We start from the raw sequence: 13,881 nt of genomic DNA, 5'->3' as shown, positions 1-13,881 counted from the left end.
TAGGCTTTCTCAGTCTTTATTTTGTTTCCCTTTCTTCTCTTGTAAAATCATTGTTTTTAACCCCAAGGGAACCTCGTAGAAGGGCTCTCAGCCCCCACCAGCCTGGATCATTACCCTCCTTTTCCTCTTCTGTTATTTTTCTTTTCAATTGGCCTTTTTTTTTTTTACCCCTCCCGCCATGTCCTTCTTTCCCCCTTCTCTCTGTCTCTCTGTTATGTTTACTATTACTATAGACTTTTTTCATTAAAAATTCATGGAAGTTTATTGTAAGAAATTTGAAACTTGGCCGGATAGCTCAGCTGGTTAGAGCATTGTCCCAAAGCACAGAAGTTGCTGGTTCGATTCCCAGTCAGGGCACGTACAGGAACAGCTCGATGTTCCTCTCTCTCTTTCTCTCTTCCTTCTTCTCTCACTGAAATCAATAAAAAAAAACATTTTTATAAAACAAAATTTAAAAAAATTGAAAAAAACATGGCCAAAACCTAGCCACATTGCAAGAAAAAAATATGTGTGTGTGTGTGCATTTTTTTTTTTTTTTTTTGTATTTTTCTGAAGCTGGAAACGGGGAGGCAGTCAGACAGACTCCTGCATGCGCCCGACTGGGATCCACCTGGCATGCCCACCAGGGGGCGATGCTCTGCCCATCCGGGGTGTCGCTCTGTTGCGACCAGAGCCACTCTAGCGCCTGAGGCAGAGGCCATGGAGCCATCCTCAGCGCCCGGGCCATCTTTGCTCCAATGGAGCCTCGCTGTGGGAGGGGAAGAGAGAGACAGAGAGGAAAGAGAGGGGGAGGGGTGGAGAAGAAGATGGGCACTTCTCCTGTGTGCCCTGGCCGGGAATCGAACCCGGGACTCCTGCATGCCAGGCCAACGCTCTACCACCGAGCCAACCAGCCAGGGCCTGAGTGTGCATTTTTAAAAACATTTTTATTTATAAACTTTTTATTCCCTCTCTCCCTTTCTTTATAAATTTTAAAAAGAGATAGGCATCAGATCGATTGTACACCCTCTGTTTTTTCCTCCCACTTACTGTGTGGCAGACATCATGCCCATATCACTGATAACTTTGCTACGTGTTTTGAATGGATGCTTAGTAGTCCCTGGTAGGGATGAGCTGTAATTTATTAAACCAAGCCCGTATTGTTGAGCCTGAAGGTAATCCACCCCGCCCTTTTGATTGCTATAAATAATGCCCTCAGGGACATCCTCAAACAAAATAAATCTTTGCGCACACTTTGGCTTTTCCTTAAATTCCTCGAGGTGGGGTTGCAGGTCATAAAGTGCGAACGTTTTTCACTCTTCTTAGAGTTACCAGTTCTCTGGAGTCAGGTGCACCCCCCACCCCTCACAGCAAGGGGGAAGTCTATTGAGTGAGTGAGCGAGCTTTCAAGGGCTCCTCTCCCTTCTCTTCCCATTTACTGCTGAAGATGCCCCCTCCTTCTTTGGGGAGGCTGTGCCAGGGAGCAGCTGTGTATCTGTCAGCCCACATTCCCGCTCACTCTGACCTAGGGTTAGCAGTCTTCAAAATCTGCTGGAAAAATCCTAGCAATGCCAAATCTTGGCTGGGTTGCCATGGCGACAGACAAGGACAACAACCCTTTATCCACCTCCAGCCCCAAATCTTCAGAAAGCTTTCAAGATTCAGAAGGCACTGGAGAATATTTCTGCTTTATGGGCAAGGCAGTTTAAGCCTATTCCACCAGATTGGGGGTCCCCTACGGGTAAAGCTGATGACCAGCAAGATTACCTGTGCCTCTTAGAAAAATACCACTGCTATGTTTTTTGTTTGTTTTTACTGCTTTTTTTTTTTTTCTTGCTTGCTTCCCTCTGCTTTTGGTATATCCCAAATAATCCCAGGTTTCCAAAAGTCAGCCTAAAGATGTGTGAGGCCACTGACAAAGCAAGGCCCTTAAAAACAAGAGGATACACAGCAGGTGAGGAAGGCCCTTAGGCGCTCAGGGAAATTTGATTATGGCTTAAGTATTGGAGGACTCACACACATAAAATCACCTCACTCAGGTATGACGGTGGCCCCATACTTATTATATAAGAACAAGACCACAATTTTTAGAGATGCATGTCCCGAAGCTTGTGCAGATGAAATGACATGATGTCTTAGATTTCCCTCAAAATTGTCTAGCAAGGAGAAAGCGAACATCAATCCAGCAAACACAAACTTTAATCACATTGAACTTCAATGATAGGTTAAAAAATAATCACACTATTCTCTCTGTGTTGAGTATGTTTAACAGTTTTCATATTTAAAAAGTTTGAATAAGGACAATGTAATGTGCTTTATGCTCATTATTTTTTAACAAAGCATTGAAATGATCATTGCAGAAAATCATCAGATCTCTTACATTTGTTCTGTGACTTCACATTTTCTTTTGAGTTGTGTGTGGGGCCGTGCTAATATCGCTTCAGGGCTTAGGGCCCCTCCAGGGCTCAGTGGAGCCCTGGTCTCAGTGTCTTCAGTCCCAAAGCTACAGGGGAGAGCCTCCTCTCCCCCGATGCCAATCAGCAGAACAAAGGCTGAAGTGACCCCTGACCTCTCCTTCAGGGTAGGGCCCCGGCCTGTCAACTCCTGTGGCTCTCAGCCTTGGCGACCCTGCACCTTCTGTAATTTAACACTCGAAAGTGTATTATGAACACAGACAAGACTTTAACTGCAGTTTGCACACAAGGGCCTGCAAAAGTCAACCCTCTTCCTTCAGGCCTCTTTTGTTCTTGGTTGCTAGGCATTCTACTGCTTACGGGTACAATATTTACTTTTGTTTATTTTATTGGCCCTCAGTGTTTGAAGAGGCTGGGCAGCTCCCAGGATGCGGGGACTGGGGATTTACTGGGAGATAAAATGCTCTATGGCAGTCTGTCCGCGCCTGCATCTTGATAATAGGTTGTTCCCACAGCAGGTCAAGGCCCTGGATCAGTGCTTGGGTCTCTGCTTGAAGCAGCAAGTGTGGAATGCCCGCAGGAGACCTGGGTTCAGGGGGCTTCCGAAAGCTGTGGAGAGGTGCTGGCCAGGGCACCACCCTCCTCAGTTATTCACACTGAGGGTTTCCTTTGTGAAATACATGTTTTAAAATAAATAGTCATATTATGAAAGGCCCAGCTAATACAGAAGTCCTGCTCATTATCCAATCCTGGTCCCTTCCCCGTGATAACCACACAACTCGGCATGACCCATGACCTTGTAGAGCCCACAGCTCCTCGGAAGTAATTCTAAGGACCTAAGGTGGGGGTGCAGACACAAAGCAGACAAGCCCTGGTTCCTGCCTTTAAGAAGCTTAAGAGATTCGGGGTCAAGAAGATCTCTAAGAAGTCTCTAAGAAGAGCTCTAAATGACAGGCAAGATTCAAAGTTATAGGTAATAATCACAGCCATTTGGAGAAGTAAAAGGGAGACCTCTGTTTCCTCCACTCCCAACACTTCTGACCCCAGATGTTTAGGGACTCCCCCCACCACCACCACCAACCCATTCCCCAGCTGTGCAGACACCAGCGGGGTCCCACAATTCAGTTCTGACACAAACTACCCAGATTTAATGCCAACCTCACAGGCTAAAGGCTGAGTCCCACAAGGCTGCCCCCACTTCAGGCGTCAGTCACGGGTCCCAGGGTGTCACCTGCGCTTCTGATGGGCTATATAAATCAGGGGTTCCCGTGATGCCCTTCTCCTCAGGTTTGGTAATTTGCTAGAATGAATCACAAAACAGCTAGACGAAGAGAAACGAAGGGCAAGGTCCTAAGCACAGGAGCTTCTGTCCCCATGGAGTTGGGGCACACCACTCTCCTAGCACCTCCTAACACGTGCACACGTTCACCAACATAGAACCTCCCCAAACCCCAGAGTTTAGGGATTTTTACAGAGGCCTCGTCATGTAGGCACGATCAATTATTAGTGGAATCTCCAGCCCTGCTCCTCTCCCCGGACGGTGGCTAATGGCGCTGAAAGTTCCCAGCATTTAAACAGGACTTGGGCTTCCTGCTCCTCAGCCTCCATCGGAAGTTACCTAGGAACCCAGCAAGAGTTGCCTCCTTAGAACAAACGATGCTCCTATCACCCAGGAAATTCCAAGGGACATAGGACGTCAGTGTCAGAAACTGCGAACAGAGACCAAACAGATATTTCTGATAATGTCACAAGCAGGAAACTATTAGAACAGAAGTCATGGGAAGCTCCATGTAACAAGTAAGCAAAGCTGTAAAGGTTGGGAAAGATTTATGTCTTGGAGGAGAAAGATTTGCCTGGTGGGGGAAGAAGAGGGGAACAGGATGGAGCAGGGCCTGAGGCTTCTACATGTCTGTGGGCACAGTGATTGCATCCTTTAGGAATATTTTGGATACAAATAATGGAAAATCTAGCCCTAACTGGCTTAGGCAAAAAGAGATTTTATTTATCTGTGTTATTATGAATTTAGGCATGGCTTGATCCAGGAGCTCGTAAAATGTCAAACCTACCTTTATCCCTCAGTTCTGTTCTCTTTCATGTGGACTTTATTCTTGGACCACATTGGTTGGATCAAGATGGTGGCCAACAGCTTCAAGGCCCGACATCTTCCAGGTTAGAGGCTGTAGAGAAAAGGATGCATCTCATCCTGTTAGTGGATAAGGATTCACTAAGTACCAGGATTCACTCTGATAGAACACACCTGGGATATGAGCCAATCCCTAAAGCAATTGCTGCCACCAGAGACTGAAATTATGCTAATTGACCAGCTTGAGTCACATGATCAGAGAGCAGGGGAGTGGTTGTTATTCAAAGGAGACTTGGGGTTCTGTTACCAGAACAGGGGTACCTTGATGCCCAGAGGAAGCCTGAGACCATGGTTTCCAGGGTCATTACACATAATGAGAGCTCCGGTTGTCCTGCTTCCAGGAGCCTGTTCGGGAGCAAAAGACCACAATAAAGAGATTAAGTTGAGCAAAGACTCTTCTCCAGTCTGGGGAGCCTATTGTGCTGCAGGAGCTCTGGGAGGGTGACTTAGGAGGCCACACCTAGTTCAAGCAGGGCTTCCCAGAACCTTCTGAGGAGGCGCTGGTCGCCAGGTGCACCAATCTGAGCCCAGGGGCATGAGATGACTGGTTCGTTCAGGCCTCCGGAGACGATGAGTCACCCAGCGAGTCGGTGATGCAGGAAACGCAGGGACGTGTACATTCAGAGTTCCTGGCCCGATGTCAGGGTGGGCTGAGGAGTGAGTTGGGGGGCCCTGCCCTTGGCCGTGGCTGAGGCAGCCACACCCTGACGAGAAAGAGGATGGCCTGCCTCAGAGGCAAAGAGGCAGCCCCTTCGGGTTCCACTCTGGTTCACACCCTCAGGAGTGGCCTGAGGACAGTGCTCGGTCTGTGTGGTCAGCAGGCTCCCAGCTGCTCCTGCAGGGACGTGGAGGGTGGTCTCCCCACTGCTTCAAACAACCCCCTGAAACACCGTGAGGCACTTGTGGTTCATTCTTCTTCCTGCTCGTCCCCAAGGGCCAGCTGTTGTCCCCCACTGGGTTTGAAAGCCATGGGGATAAGAAGACCACGGAGGGAGACCTGTAGGTATGGGACAGGGAAGGGGGAAAGAAGGTGAACTTGGGTTTGGGAATAAAAACAGGTGTAGGCGTGAGATGTAAGCGTCCCCTTAGAAAGGTTATCGAAGGAGTATGTTGCTCGAAACTGACTATCGGGCGTAAACAGAAAGTGGCATCTCTGGGCGCAGCTGGGGAATAGGGCAGGCGAAGGATTCACCTCTGGAGCAGGGACTCTTTCCACTGTACTTAACCCGTTCTGGGCAGAAATGTTTCACAGTGTGCTGTGCAGTTCCGTGCCTGAAGCCTGAGCTATAACAGAAGGATCGATCCTTTTGCCTCGAGTTTGGTGTGGTGAGCATCAGGTATGATGACACCTTCCGGAGGGTCCAGGCTGTTTCACAAACTTGGAAGTCCACACAACTCTAGGGTGGGTGTAACTTTTTTTTTTCTACAGAGACAGAGAGAGAGAGTCAGAGAGAGGGACAGATAGGGACAGACAGACAGGAACGGAGAGAGATGAGAAGCATCAATCATCAGTTTTTTGTTGCAACACCTTAGTTGTTCATTTGCTTTCTCATATGTGCCTTGACTGCAGGCCTTCAGCAGACTGAGTAACCCCTTGCTCGAGCCAGCGTCCTTGGGTCCAAGCTGGTGAGCCTTACTCAAACCAGATGAGCCCGCGCTCAAGCTGGAGACCTCAGGGTCTCGAACCTGGGTCTTTCTGCATCCCTAGTCCGATGCTCTGTCCACTGCACCACCACCTGGTCAGGCAGTAACTTTTTAAGGAGATGACTAAACACCCAAAAACTAGGACTACGTGGTTCTAGCAGCCACCTGTGCGTCATGGCTCCTGGCTACCTCCTCCGGTTTCTTCAACTCGCCCTCCATCTCACCCACTGCTTATCGACACATTGCCTTTCCCTCTTCTGTACTGGCAATCCCGTGAAATTTATAATTGTCCCTTAGAAGTGTCTTATAAGGACCCTGTGATTACATTTAGGGTCCACCGAGATAATCCTGGATAATTTCCCCATCTCATGGTCCTTAATTCAATCACATCTGCAAAGCCCTTTTTGCCATAAAATAACAGCCACCGGTTCCAGGGATTAGGGCCTGGATGCCTTGGGGGCCGTTATTCAGGCTACTCAGCAGTAATGACATCGGATAGTAAGTGCAGAACCACACCGGAGGTACATGGGATGGGTGGGTCTCTCTCGGACCTTCAGCTGAGACGTTAATGCACCAGCTGGCCTGGGTCTAGGACGAAAACCTCTCAGAGAAACTTTGCATGCATTATTGTTGTTGGTTGCAACAATGTGAAATGCATCTTTGTGAGGCAGGTGTGTGCACAGAGCCTGCTGGGGTCGTTTTGAAACTAGTGGTGGACAGTCAAAATTCATTTTCCTTTGTGTCCCATGAAAGGCCAAGTCATCGGCTGTTCGGTGAACATAATCAAGACTAGTCCTGGAAAGGGACAGATGTCTCCCCATGGAAGCTTCCAGGCTGCTGTCCCTTGATCTCTGGTGTCTGCTCTGTGCTGACTTTTTCCTGCCCCCTTCGCTTTCTGCCGTCCACACCTCTCAACGAAACTGCCGTGCCTGCCTCTGTGAGGTCCCCATGCAATGCGGGGTGGCAAAGCCAATCGCACAGCTTTGGGTGAAGGAGGGACAGATAAGTCTTGGCTGAGAGGCCAGAGAAAGGGCCTCTTTTCTTGCCTCCTGCATCTGAGTTGACTTCTATATTTCTCCTTTAACTCCCAGGCTATTTTGTGAACTTCTAAATATTCCAAAGCACGCGAGACACGGGAGGGTGCTAGACTGCTGGTCCCTGAATAACGGAAGTATTTCAGAATCAGCCATCCCCCAAGTTAACCAGCTGCCCTGCGGTCTGCTGGGTCTGCAGTCTGCTCTGACCATTGAAGTTACGAGTCTCCTAACGGCTTCACTCTTTCCTCTTCATGATTGAGACTGTTCTGAACAAGTAGAACAGGTGCACGGAAGACCTGGAGGGGTTCTAGCAAATTGTCTGCCAACCTTCCTTGAGCTCTTTGCTCTGAACAAAACTAGACCAGACTTTTTGTTGTTTTGACATTTGCTGTGGCCCAAGGGCCATGTGACACTTTTCTGTTGGTCTCCTATAGAGCTCCGTCTGGTGCTGTCAGAACCCACACTGGGTCCTTCCATACCGTCTTACTAATAATAATGGTCACAGAGACCATGTATTTTTTCTTTAAGCTATGAAAACAACTCTAGGAGGAAGCTCATCATGTTTCCATTTTATAGACGAACACATTGAGACTCAGAAGAGTGAGCCTGGCAGGCACCCCCGTTATTGGGTTGCTTTAGTCAATCAACTTTTAGATAAGTGACACACCGATAAAAACACTCTTTCGTATGTCCTCACTTGTTACATACACCCTTCCGGGTGATGTTTATTTCTTTCCGCAGATCTAGCTTTCTGATCTCGTCAGTATTTGAGCTAAGATGGGGTTAAGCTGTGGTCCCAGAGGCCGGTGGTTCCTCCTGGGCTCAGCTCTTTCGGGGCTCTTGAACCCAGGACCCCGGGTCTGTTTTCCAGTCCCTCTTCGCTGCCGCCGCCCCCAGGAAGTGGTGGCCTGGGCACATACGGGTGGGAGGATCATTGGCTGATCTGTTTGTGGCACTTCCCGATTCCGTCCATCTCACCAGCCCACATGGTCCTGTGAGGCTCAGCTGGGTTCCACTCATCCCTGCGGTCTCCCCAGCACCGGCAGGACCCTCCTCCCTGTTCTCATGCCAGGACCTGGTCCGTCCCCAGGGCGAAGGGTGGGGGGTGGGGGCTGCTCCCCCATGACGGGCTCGTGTCCCCTGGAATTCAGTTCACCCAGCCTTTCTTGCTTCCCGCTGCTCTTAGGCAAGCACACTTTTCGTTTTGCCCCTGATTGTCCTGTGTGACCCCAAGAACCAAGTCTGTGCGTTCTCCCACATCCGAGCCAGAAGCAGAGGGCCCCTGCATGTTCACGCTGCTTCTGTCCCCTCTCCTTTTTCATCAGTGGGTCGCTGTGAGGGGCTAAGGCAGGACGGGTATGTAACAAGGCCAGGATGATCCGGAGCCCTTGTGTACAGCAGCCAGTGCCTGGGACGCTCCAGGGCCACCCCTTCCCTGGAACACGGACCGCGTGCTCCTCCATCTAAGGGAGACTCTGGGAATGTGACCAGAGCACGGACATCTCTGTCAGTGGGGACACCTGGGTCCTGTCTGGCGGTGCCCCTGCCAGACCGCTGTGGGGTCCTGGATATGCCACCACCTCTTTGGACTTCCATTTTCTCATGTGCAAAGTGAGGAGTTTCTGCTGTTACTCCCTTAGTGCAGAATTGAGCCACAGCACTTCAAGATCCTAGCTCAGCTTTTGCATGAAAAAAAGAAAGAAAAAAAAAAATGAAGAGGGCGGTTTGCGGTATCTGGGTTCCGGTAACATGAGAGGCCCAGTCATGCTACCTCGGTCATTAACTTGTGACGATAATGTACACACAAGGCACTAATTCTTTATTTTTCAAAAATAAGATGGTGACTAATTTGATTTGAACGCTCCAGTCTGGGAGTATGCCCCATGATTTTTAATCCAATTAGCATTGGAGATACTTCTGATTCTAAGGCTGTCTGGTTTCTGCTTCTGGTGTAAGCTCTATGCCCCAGTGACTCGTGTTTCAAGAAGGGAGAAGTTGGGGCCTACAGTCAACAGAAAGGGTCTGTTTATACGGTTGCTTTGTTTTTTTGTTATTAAACCCAAGTGGCAGGGAGCAAAGGCCTCACGGTTAGCTCAGGTTTCTGTAAGCGGCAGAAAACCCACAGACAATTTCGACATGAAAGTTTTGGTCCCTGCGTATTAGAGTTATTTTTCCATAGGGTCTCAAAACATCCTACTGGAAGATAAACAAAAGCTGCCGTTGTGACAACCACGCAAAGGAACATTCTGGAAGTCCCGGCCCAGAGATCAGAGGTCCATAAACCAGTGGGTCAGCTTTCGATTTGAGCTGAATTATCCAGGCGGACGAACCTTCTGTGCCCGATTTACCCCAACCCTCAAGCCCTTCACTTCACATTAGACCTCAAAGTCGGTCCAAACCATTCTTCAAATAAGTAGCATTGTCGCTGCAAAAATAATGGCCTGAGTCAAACCTTTGATTCTGTTCTGATAGCGTCACATCAGTTTCATACTCTGGAACTTCTAAAGAGAATGTATGTGTGGGTAGCACCACCATGGTGTAATTTTCACACTTTTTTATTTCTATTTTTAACCAGTAACACTCCTTGTCCCTCTCAAGGTAATTTCGTAATGAGAAACGTTCTTCTGTCCTTGGCTGTGGTCGATAGAAGTGACATGCAACCACTCTGGACGTGACACACACCATGCCCTGCTGCCCCTGCGATAAGTCAGCCTCTGATCCAATTTTTGTGTGTCAGGAAAGTGGGAAGAAAACACAAAAGTGAAAAGAGGTAGGAAAACGTGTCCCGGGTCCCCTTCGTCTGAGGACGTGCGCTCTGAGCTGGGCCCCCGCTCGCGGTGGTCTGGGGACAGAGTTTGTGCCGATCGCGCCGGGCAGGAGGAAGCACTGCTAAGTAGTCCTGGTGTCGTTTCACAACATGGAATTTAACAGCTCTGCGGCTGGGGCCTCGGGTGACCAGAAAAGAACGGGAAGATGACTTACATATTTTCAGCAGGAAAAAAAATTCCTGGGACGTTATTATCCACCGGGCCCTCGACGATGACTCCGGCTCCGTACGTCCCAATTAATTATGGAAACTGAGATGAGACCAACTAAAATACTACCGAAATGAAAAACAAACACTGTCCCATCAGTCCCGTGTTGTGGAGAGTATGAAAAACATACCTCTGTCAAGAATGTGGAAAACAGGGAGGGGCCCTGAAATAACATTTCTTTCTCTAAAGGCGCTAGGAAAATCAAAACCACATTGAGCTTTGGATCGGAGCTCGTGGCAAAGGGGGTAGTGACAAGATTATTTCTCTCTGGCACTTCTAGGAGCGGGATTAGTTAATTGAATCTGTGGTTTTTAGATCTGGTTGGTGCTTCTGGCGCGGCTGCCGGACGGACAAGGCTCTTGGGTCCGTTTTCCTGCTGGGTCCTATGCCCGGTTCTCCAGCACGAGAGAGAGGGCTTCTGCAGCGCGGCAGCGCCTCGGCCTGTTCAGACAGCCTGATGCAACGGGGCGGGCTTCTGCTGGAGCCCCGCTCGGACGCTGACTGTCACCAGCTAATTGGATGCTGCCCTGTACTCTTATCTCAAGTTCAAAATGGGAGTAGGGGAGAGGGAGGAATAGAACTCCAGCCTCCAAAAGATTCCTCAGCCTTAGGAAAGGAGGGGAAAATATTAAAAATATTTAAATATGTGAGGCAGAGGAATAGTGGGGGGACTTACCGATGACCCTCTTTCACCTAATTGTCAAGCTTGACACTTAGAAAACCTGAAGCTCTCAGAATCGCCTCTCACAGATACGAAGGGGGTCACAAGGGTGGTTCCTGCAGGAATTTTGTTTCCGTCCCCTACCCTGTGGTCATCAGCTCCACCAATTGTTGTTCCCCTATATACTAAGGGTGTCAAAGGTGGGACAGTTGTATTTCTAACTTATCAGCAGGGCATCCATGCCCTGAATAACTTCTTTAAGTAAGAGCATGGGGCCCAAACTATTTCTCTAAATGCACTCAAAGTGAACAGGCCTTGGCAGTTCTCAGGAGAACGTGGCATCCTCACACTTGATGGAGATGAGCTACTACTCTGTTCTTCCCTGAAATCTCTCAAGTCTAAAGTTAGATGTCCGTGATCGGGGTAGGGGGTGGGGGTGGGGGGACAGTGGTAATGATTGGGAGATCATGAAACCCAACACATACATTTCAGTTGGACAGCTGTCCTCTAAATCAGTGGTCCCCAATCCCTGGGCTGCGGACCGGTACCAGTCCATAGGCCATTTGGTACCAGTCTGCAGAGAAAGAATAAATAACTTATATTATTTCTGTTTTATTTATATTTAAGTCTGAACGATGTTTTATTTTTTTTAAACACTTTTTCTAAATTTATTTATTCATTTGGTTTTTTTTTTAGAGAGGGGAGAGAGAGACAAAGAGAGAGAGCAAGGAGAGAGAGAAGGGGGGAGGAGCTGGAAGCATCAACTCCCATATGTGCCTTGACCAGGGTTTCAAACCGGCAACCTCAGCATTTCCAGGTCGATGCTTTATCCACTGTGCCACCACAGGTCAGGCTATTTTTTTAAATGACCAGATTCCCTCTGTTACATCCGTCTAAGACTCACTCTTGACACTTGTCTCAGTCACGTGATACATTTATCCGGCCCACCCTAAAGGCCGGTCCGTGAAAATATTTTCTGACATTAAACTGGTCCGTGGCCCAAAAAAGGTTGGGGACCACTGCTCTAAATGGCTAAATGACCAAGTAAAAGTCAGGTGACCTTGACTAGGTCTAATTTCCTCATTAATCAAATGAACTGAACGGGGATAGATAATCTAAAACATTTCATCCTGCCCCTCCCCCAATATCTACTGGTCAAGGAGCTGATAAAAATTTATTTTTTTTCTTAGAAGGTTAAGGTTCATGTTTGTTGAACATCCTAATTTTCTAGCCCATCCATGTTTATAAATTGTACACTTTAATTGCTTTTGAAAAGACTAAATCGAAACTCAAGATTCTGGAGAAAAACACAGTTACAAAGGTATAAAAATATGAATAGCCAATGAGCATCCCAGGTGTAGCCACGCCTTGGCTAACTTTGAGAGATGTGAAAATTCTATTCTGATTGCTAGTTTATAATTCTCACCATTAATACATTCTTTCCTTAGGTGTGAGTGGCTATCTTGCCCAAATTGTCCAACTTTCTAAATATCCAAAACAAATCAAAATAACCAAATACAAAAAAGAAACAAACAATAAGAAAGCAAAACAAGTAAATATATATATATATATATATATATATATATATATATATATATATAATATGATCTAAATTCTTGCCCCTTCCATCATACTAAATCAAGATTATGCCTTCAGATGCTTTCTTTTAGAATCTAGACGTTTCAAGGGTTCTGCACATGATCACTGCAGACATTGGCCACTGGGGAGAAAGGAGAATGGGACAAAATGATTTCTCTCTGACTTACCTCTTCCTAAGGGGGTCCGGGCAGGGCACGTGGAGGAGTTTCAGCAAGAAGCAAACTTCCTGTGATTCTTTCCCCCTTTTTCTCTTGCCCACGTGCTCTTCAGGGTCCCACACGGTTTCTTTCAGGGGCAGCCATGTAGAGAACTCAAGAGGAAGTTGTAAGACCTTGGCTCTACTTTCAGTGTGGCCGTTCACGTGATTTGGGGCACAGGTTCTGGGACTTGGTTTCCCATCCTGTGAGAGGAAAGGTAGACATACATGGATCGTCTCCAAGGTCTCATCCAGCTCCAGCATTCCACGGCTCCAACTCATTTGGCAGGTGTCTCAGTGATGCATCTTATTTGTTGGAAGAAGCAGAATTTTGTAGAAGGGTAAAAAACCATAAGTTTGGAACAGTTTTTGGTATATCTCTTTCTCTCCATAATTAAAAGTCTTTAGAGATCATTTTCATTTCAGGTTCATTATTGTACTAGTTAAGAAAGAAACCTATTGGCACTAAGTATTTGCTTATTCCAAGATGATTGAGGTTTTAAATATTTAACTTGTAAATATCGTGATTCAGACAAACATAACTTTATGGACAAGGAAGTTCAGGAGATTAAAATCCAGGAACACCATTCTGCGGTTGGGTCACGTTATAGATTGTGCAACCCTGTGAGCCCATCGTCATTGTTGAGGGAAAGAGATTCCAGTTAAGGACACACAGCTTTGAGTTGTGGTGACCTGCCTCCTCAGACCGCCTTCCGTCAGTTTTTCCTTCCTTTGCTCTTTTGGAATTTGATGACTCTCTTTGGAGCAGTTACCCCTCATAACAACGGGTTCTTCGGCTCTGCATTCAACTAAGCCTACAGTCCTGCTAGAGGGATGTCGGTTACCTGAGCATGACAAAAATTTCAGATCATGTGCAACTGGGAGCCATTCTGTGCCAGTTACAAATTTATTGCCACTCAGCTCCAAGCTCACCCTTAATTGCCTGCTCTGGAAAAATGTAGAGCCCTTTAAATGTTTTTTCTTTGCCAACTGGCATGACATCAAGCTTTGTCAATAGAGGGGGCTGGAGAGACATTGCAGGAGAAAGGAGTTGGTCCTGTCTTGCAAACTCCAGCAACTTCTCCAACAACCAGGTTGCCAGGTGCCTGTGGCTTCTGCCATACCCAGCCTTCGCCGTGTGCATGGCCAGCAGCTTCCCCTAGTGTCCTGGGG

General features: G+C 47.6%; 1 long non-coding RNA gene across 2 annotated transcripts; it reads right to left on the bottom strand.

Moving 5' to 3' along the window:
• Window positions 1–261: 261 nt before the first annotated feature.
• On the bottom strand, window positions 262–13,024 carry LOC136310783 (uncharacterized). Of its 2 annotated transcripts, none has more exons than XR_010726609.1 (5): window positions 12,680–13,024; window positions 4,997–5,533; window positions 4,798–4,881; window positions 4,460–4,570; window positions 262–412 (listed from the first exon to the last, which is right to left on the bottom strand). It is a non-coding gene; the product is annotated as an uncharacterized lncRNA (long non-coding RNA). The 2 variants fall into 2 exon arrangements; XR_010726610.1 differs by having other exon boundaries at window positions 4,997–5,240.
• Between the last annotated feature and the right edge of the window lie 857 nt (window positions 13,025–13,881).

Source organism: Saccopteryx bilineata, chromosome 7, assembly GCF_036850765.1.
Source record: "Saccopteryx bilineata isolate mSacBil1 chromosome 7, mSacBil1_pri_phased_curated, whole genome shotgun sequence".
Classification (NCBI taxonomy): Eukaryota; Metazoa; Chordata; class Mammalia; order Chiroptera; family Emballonuridae; genus Saccopteryx; species Saccopteryx bilineata.
The sequence above is the reverse complement of the archived record's forward strand: the minus strand, read 5'-3'. Positions and strand labels throughout refer to the sequence as shown.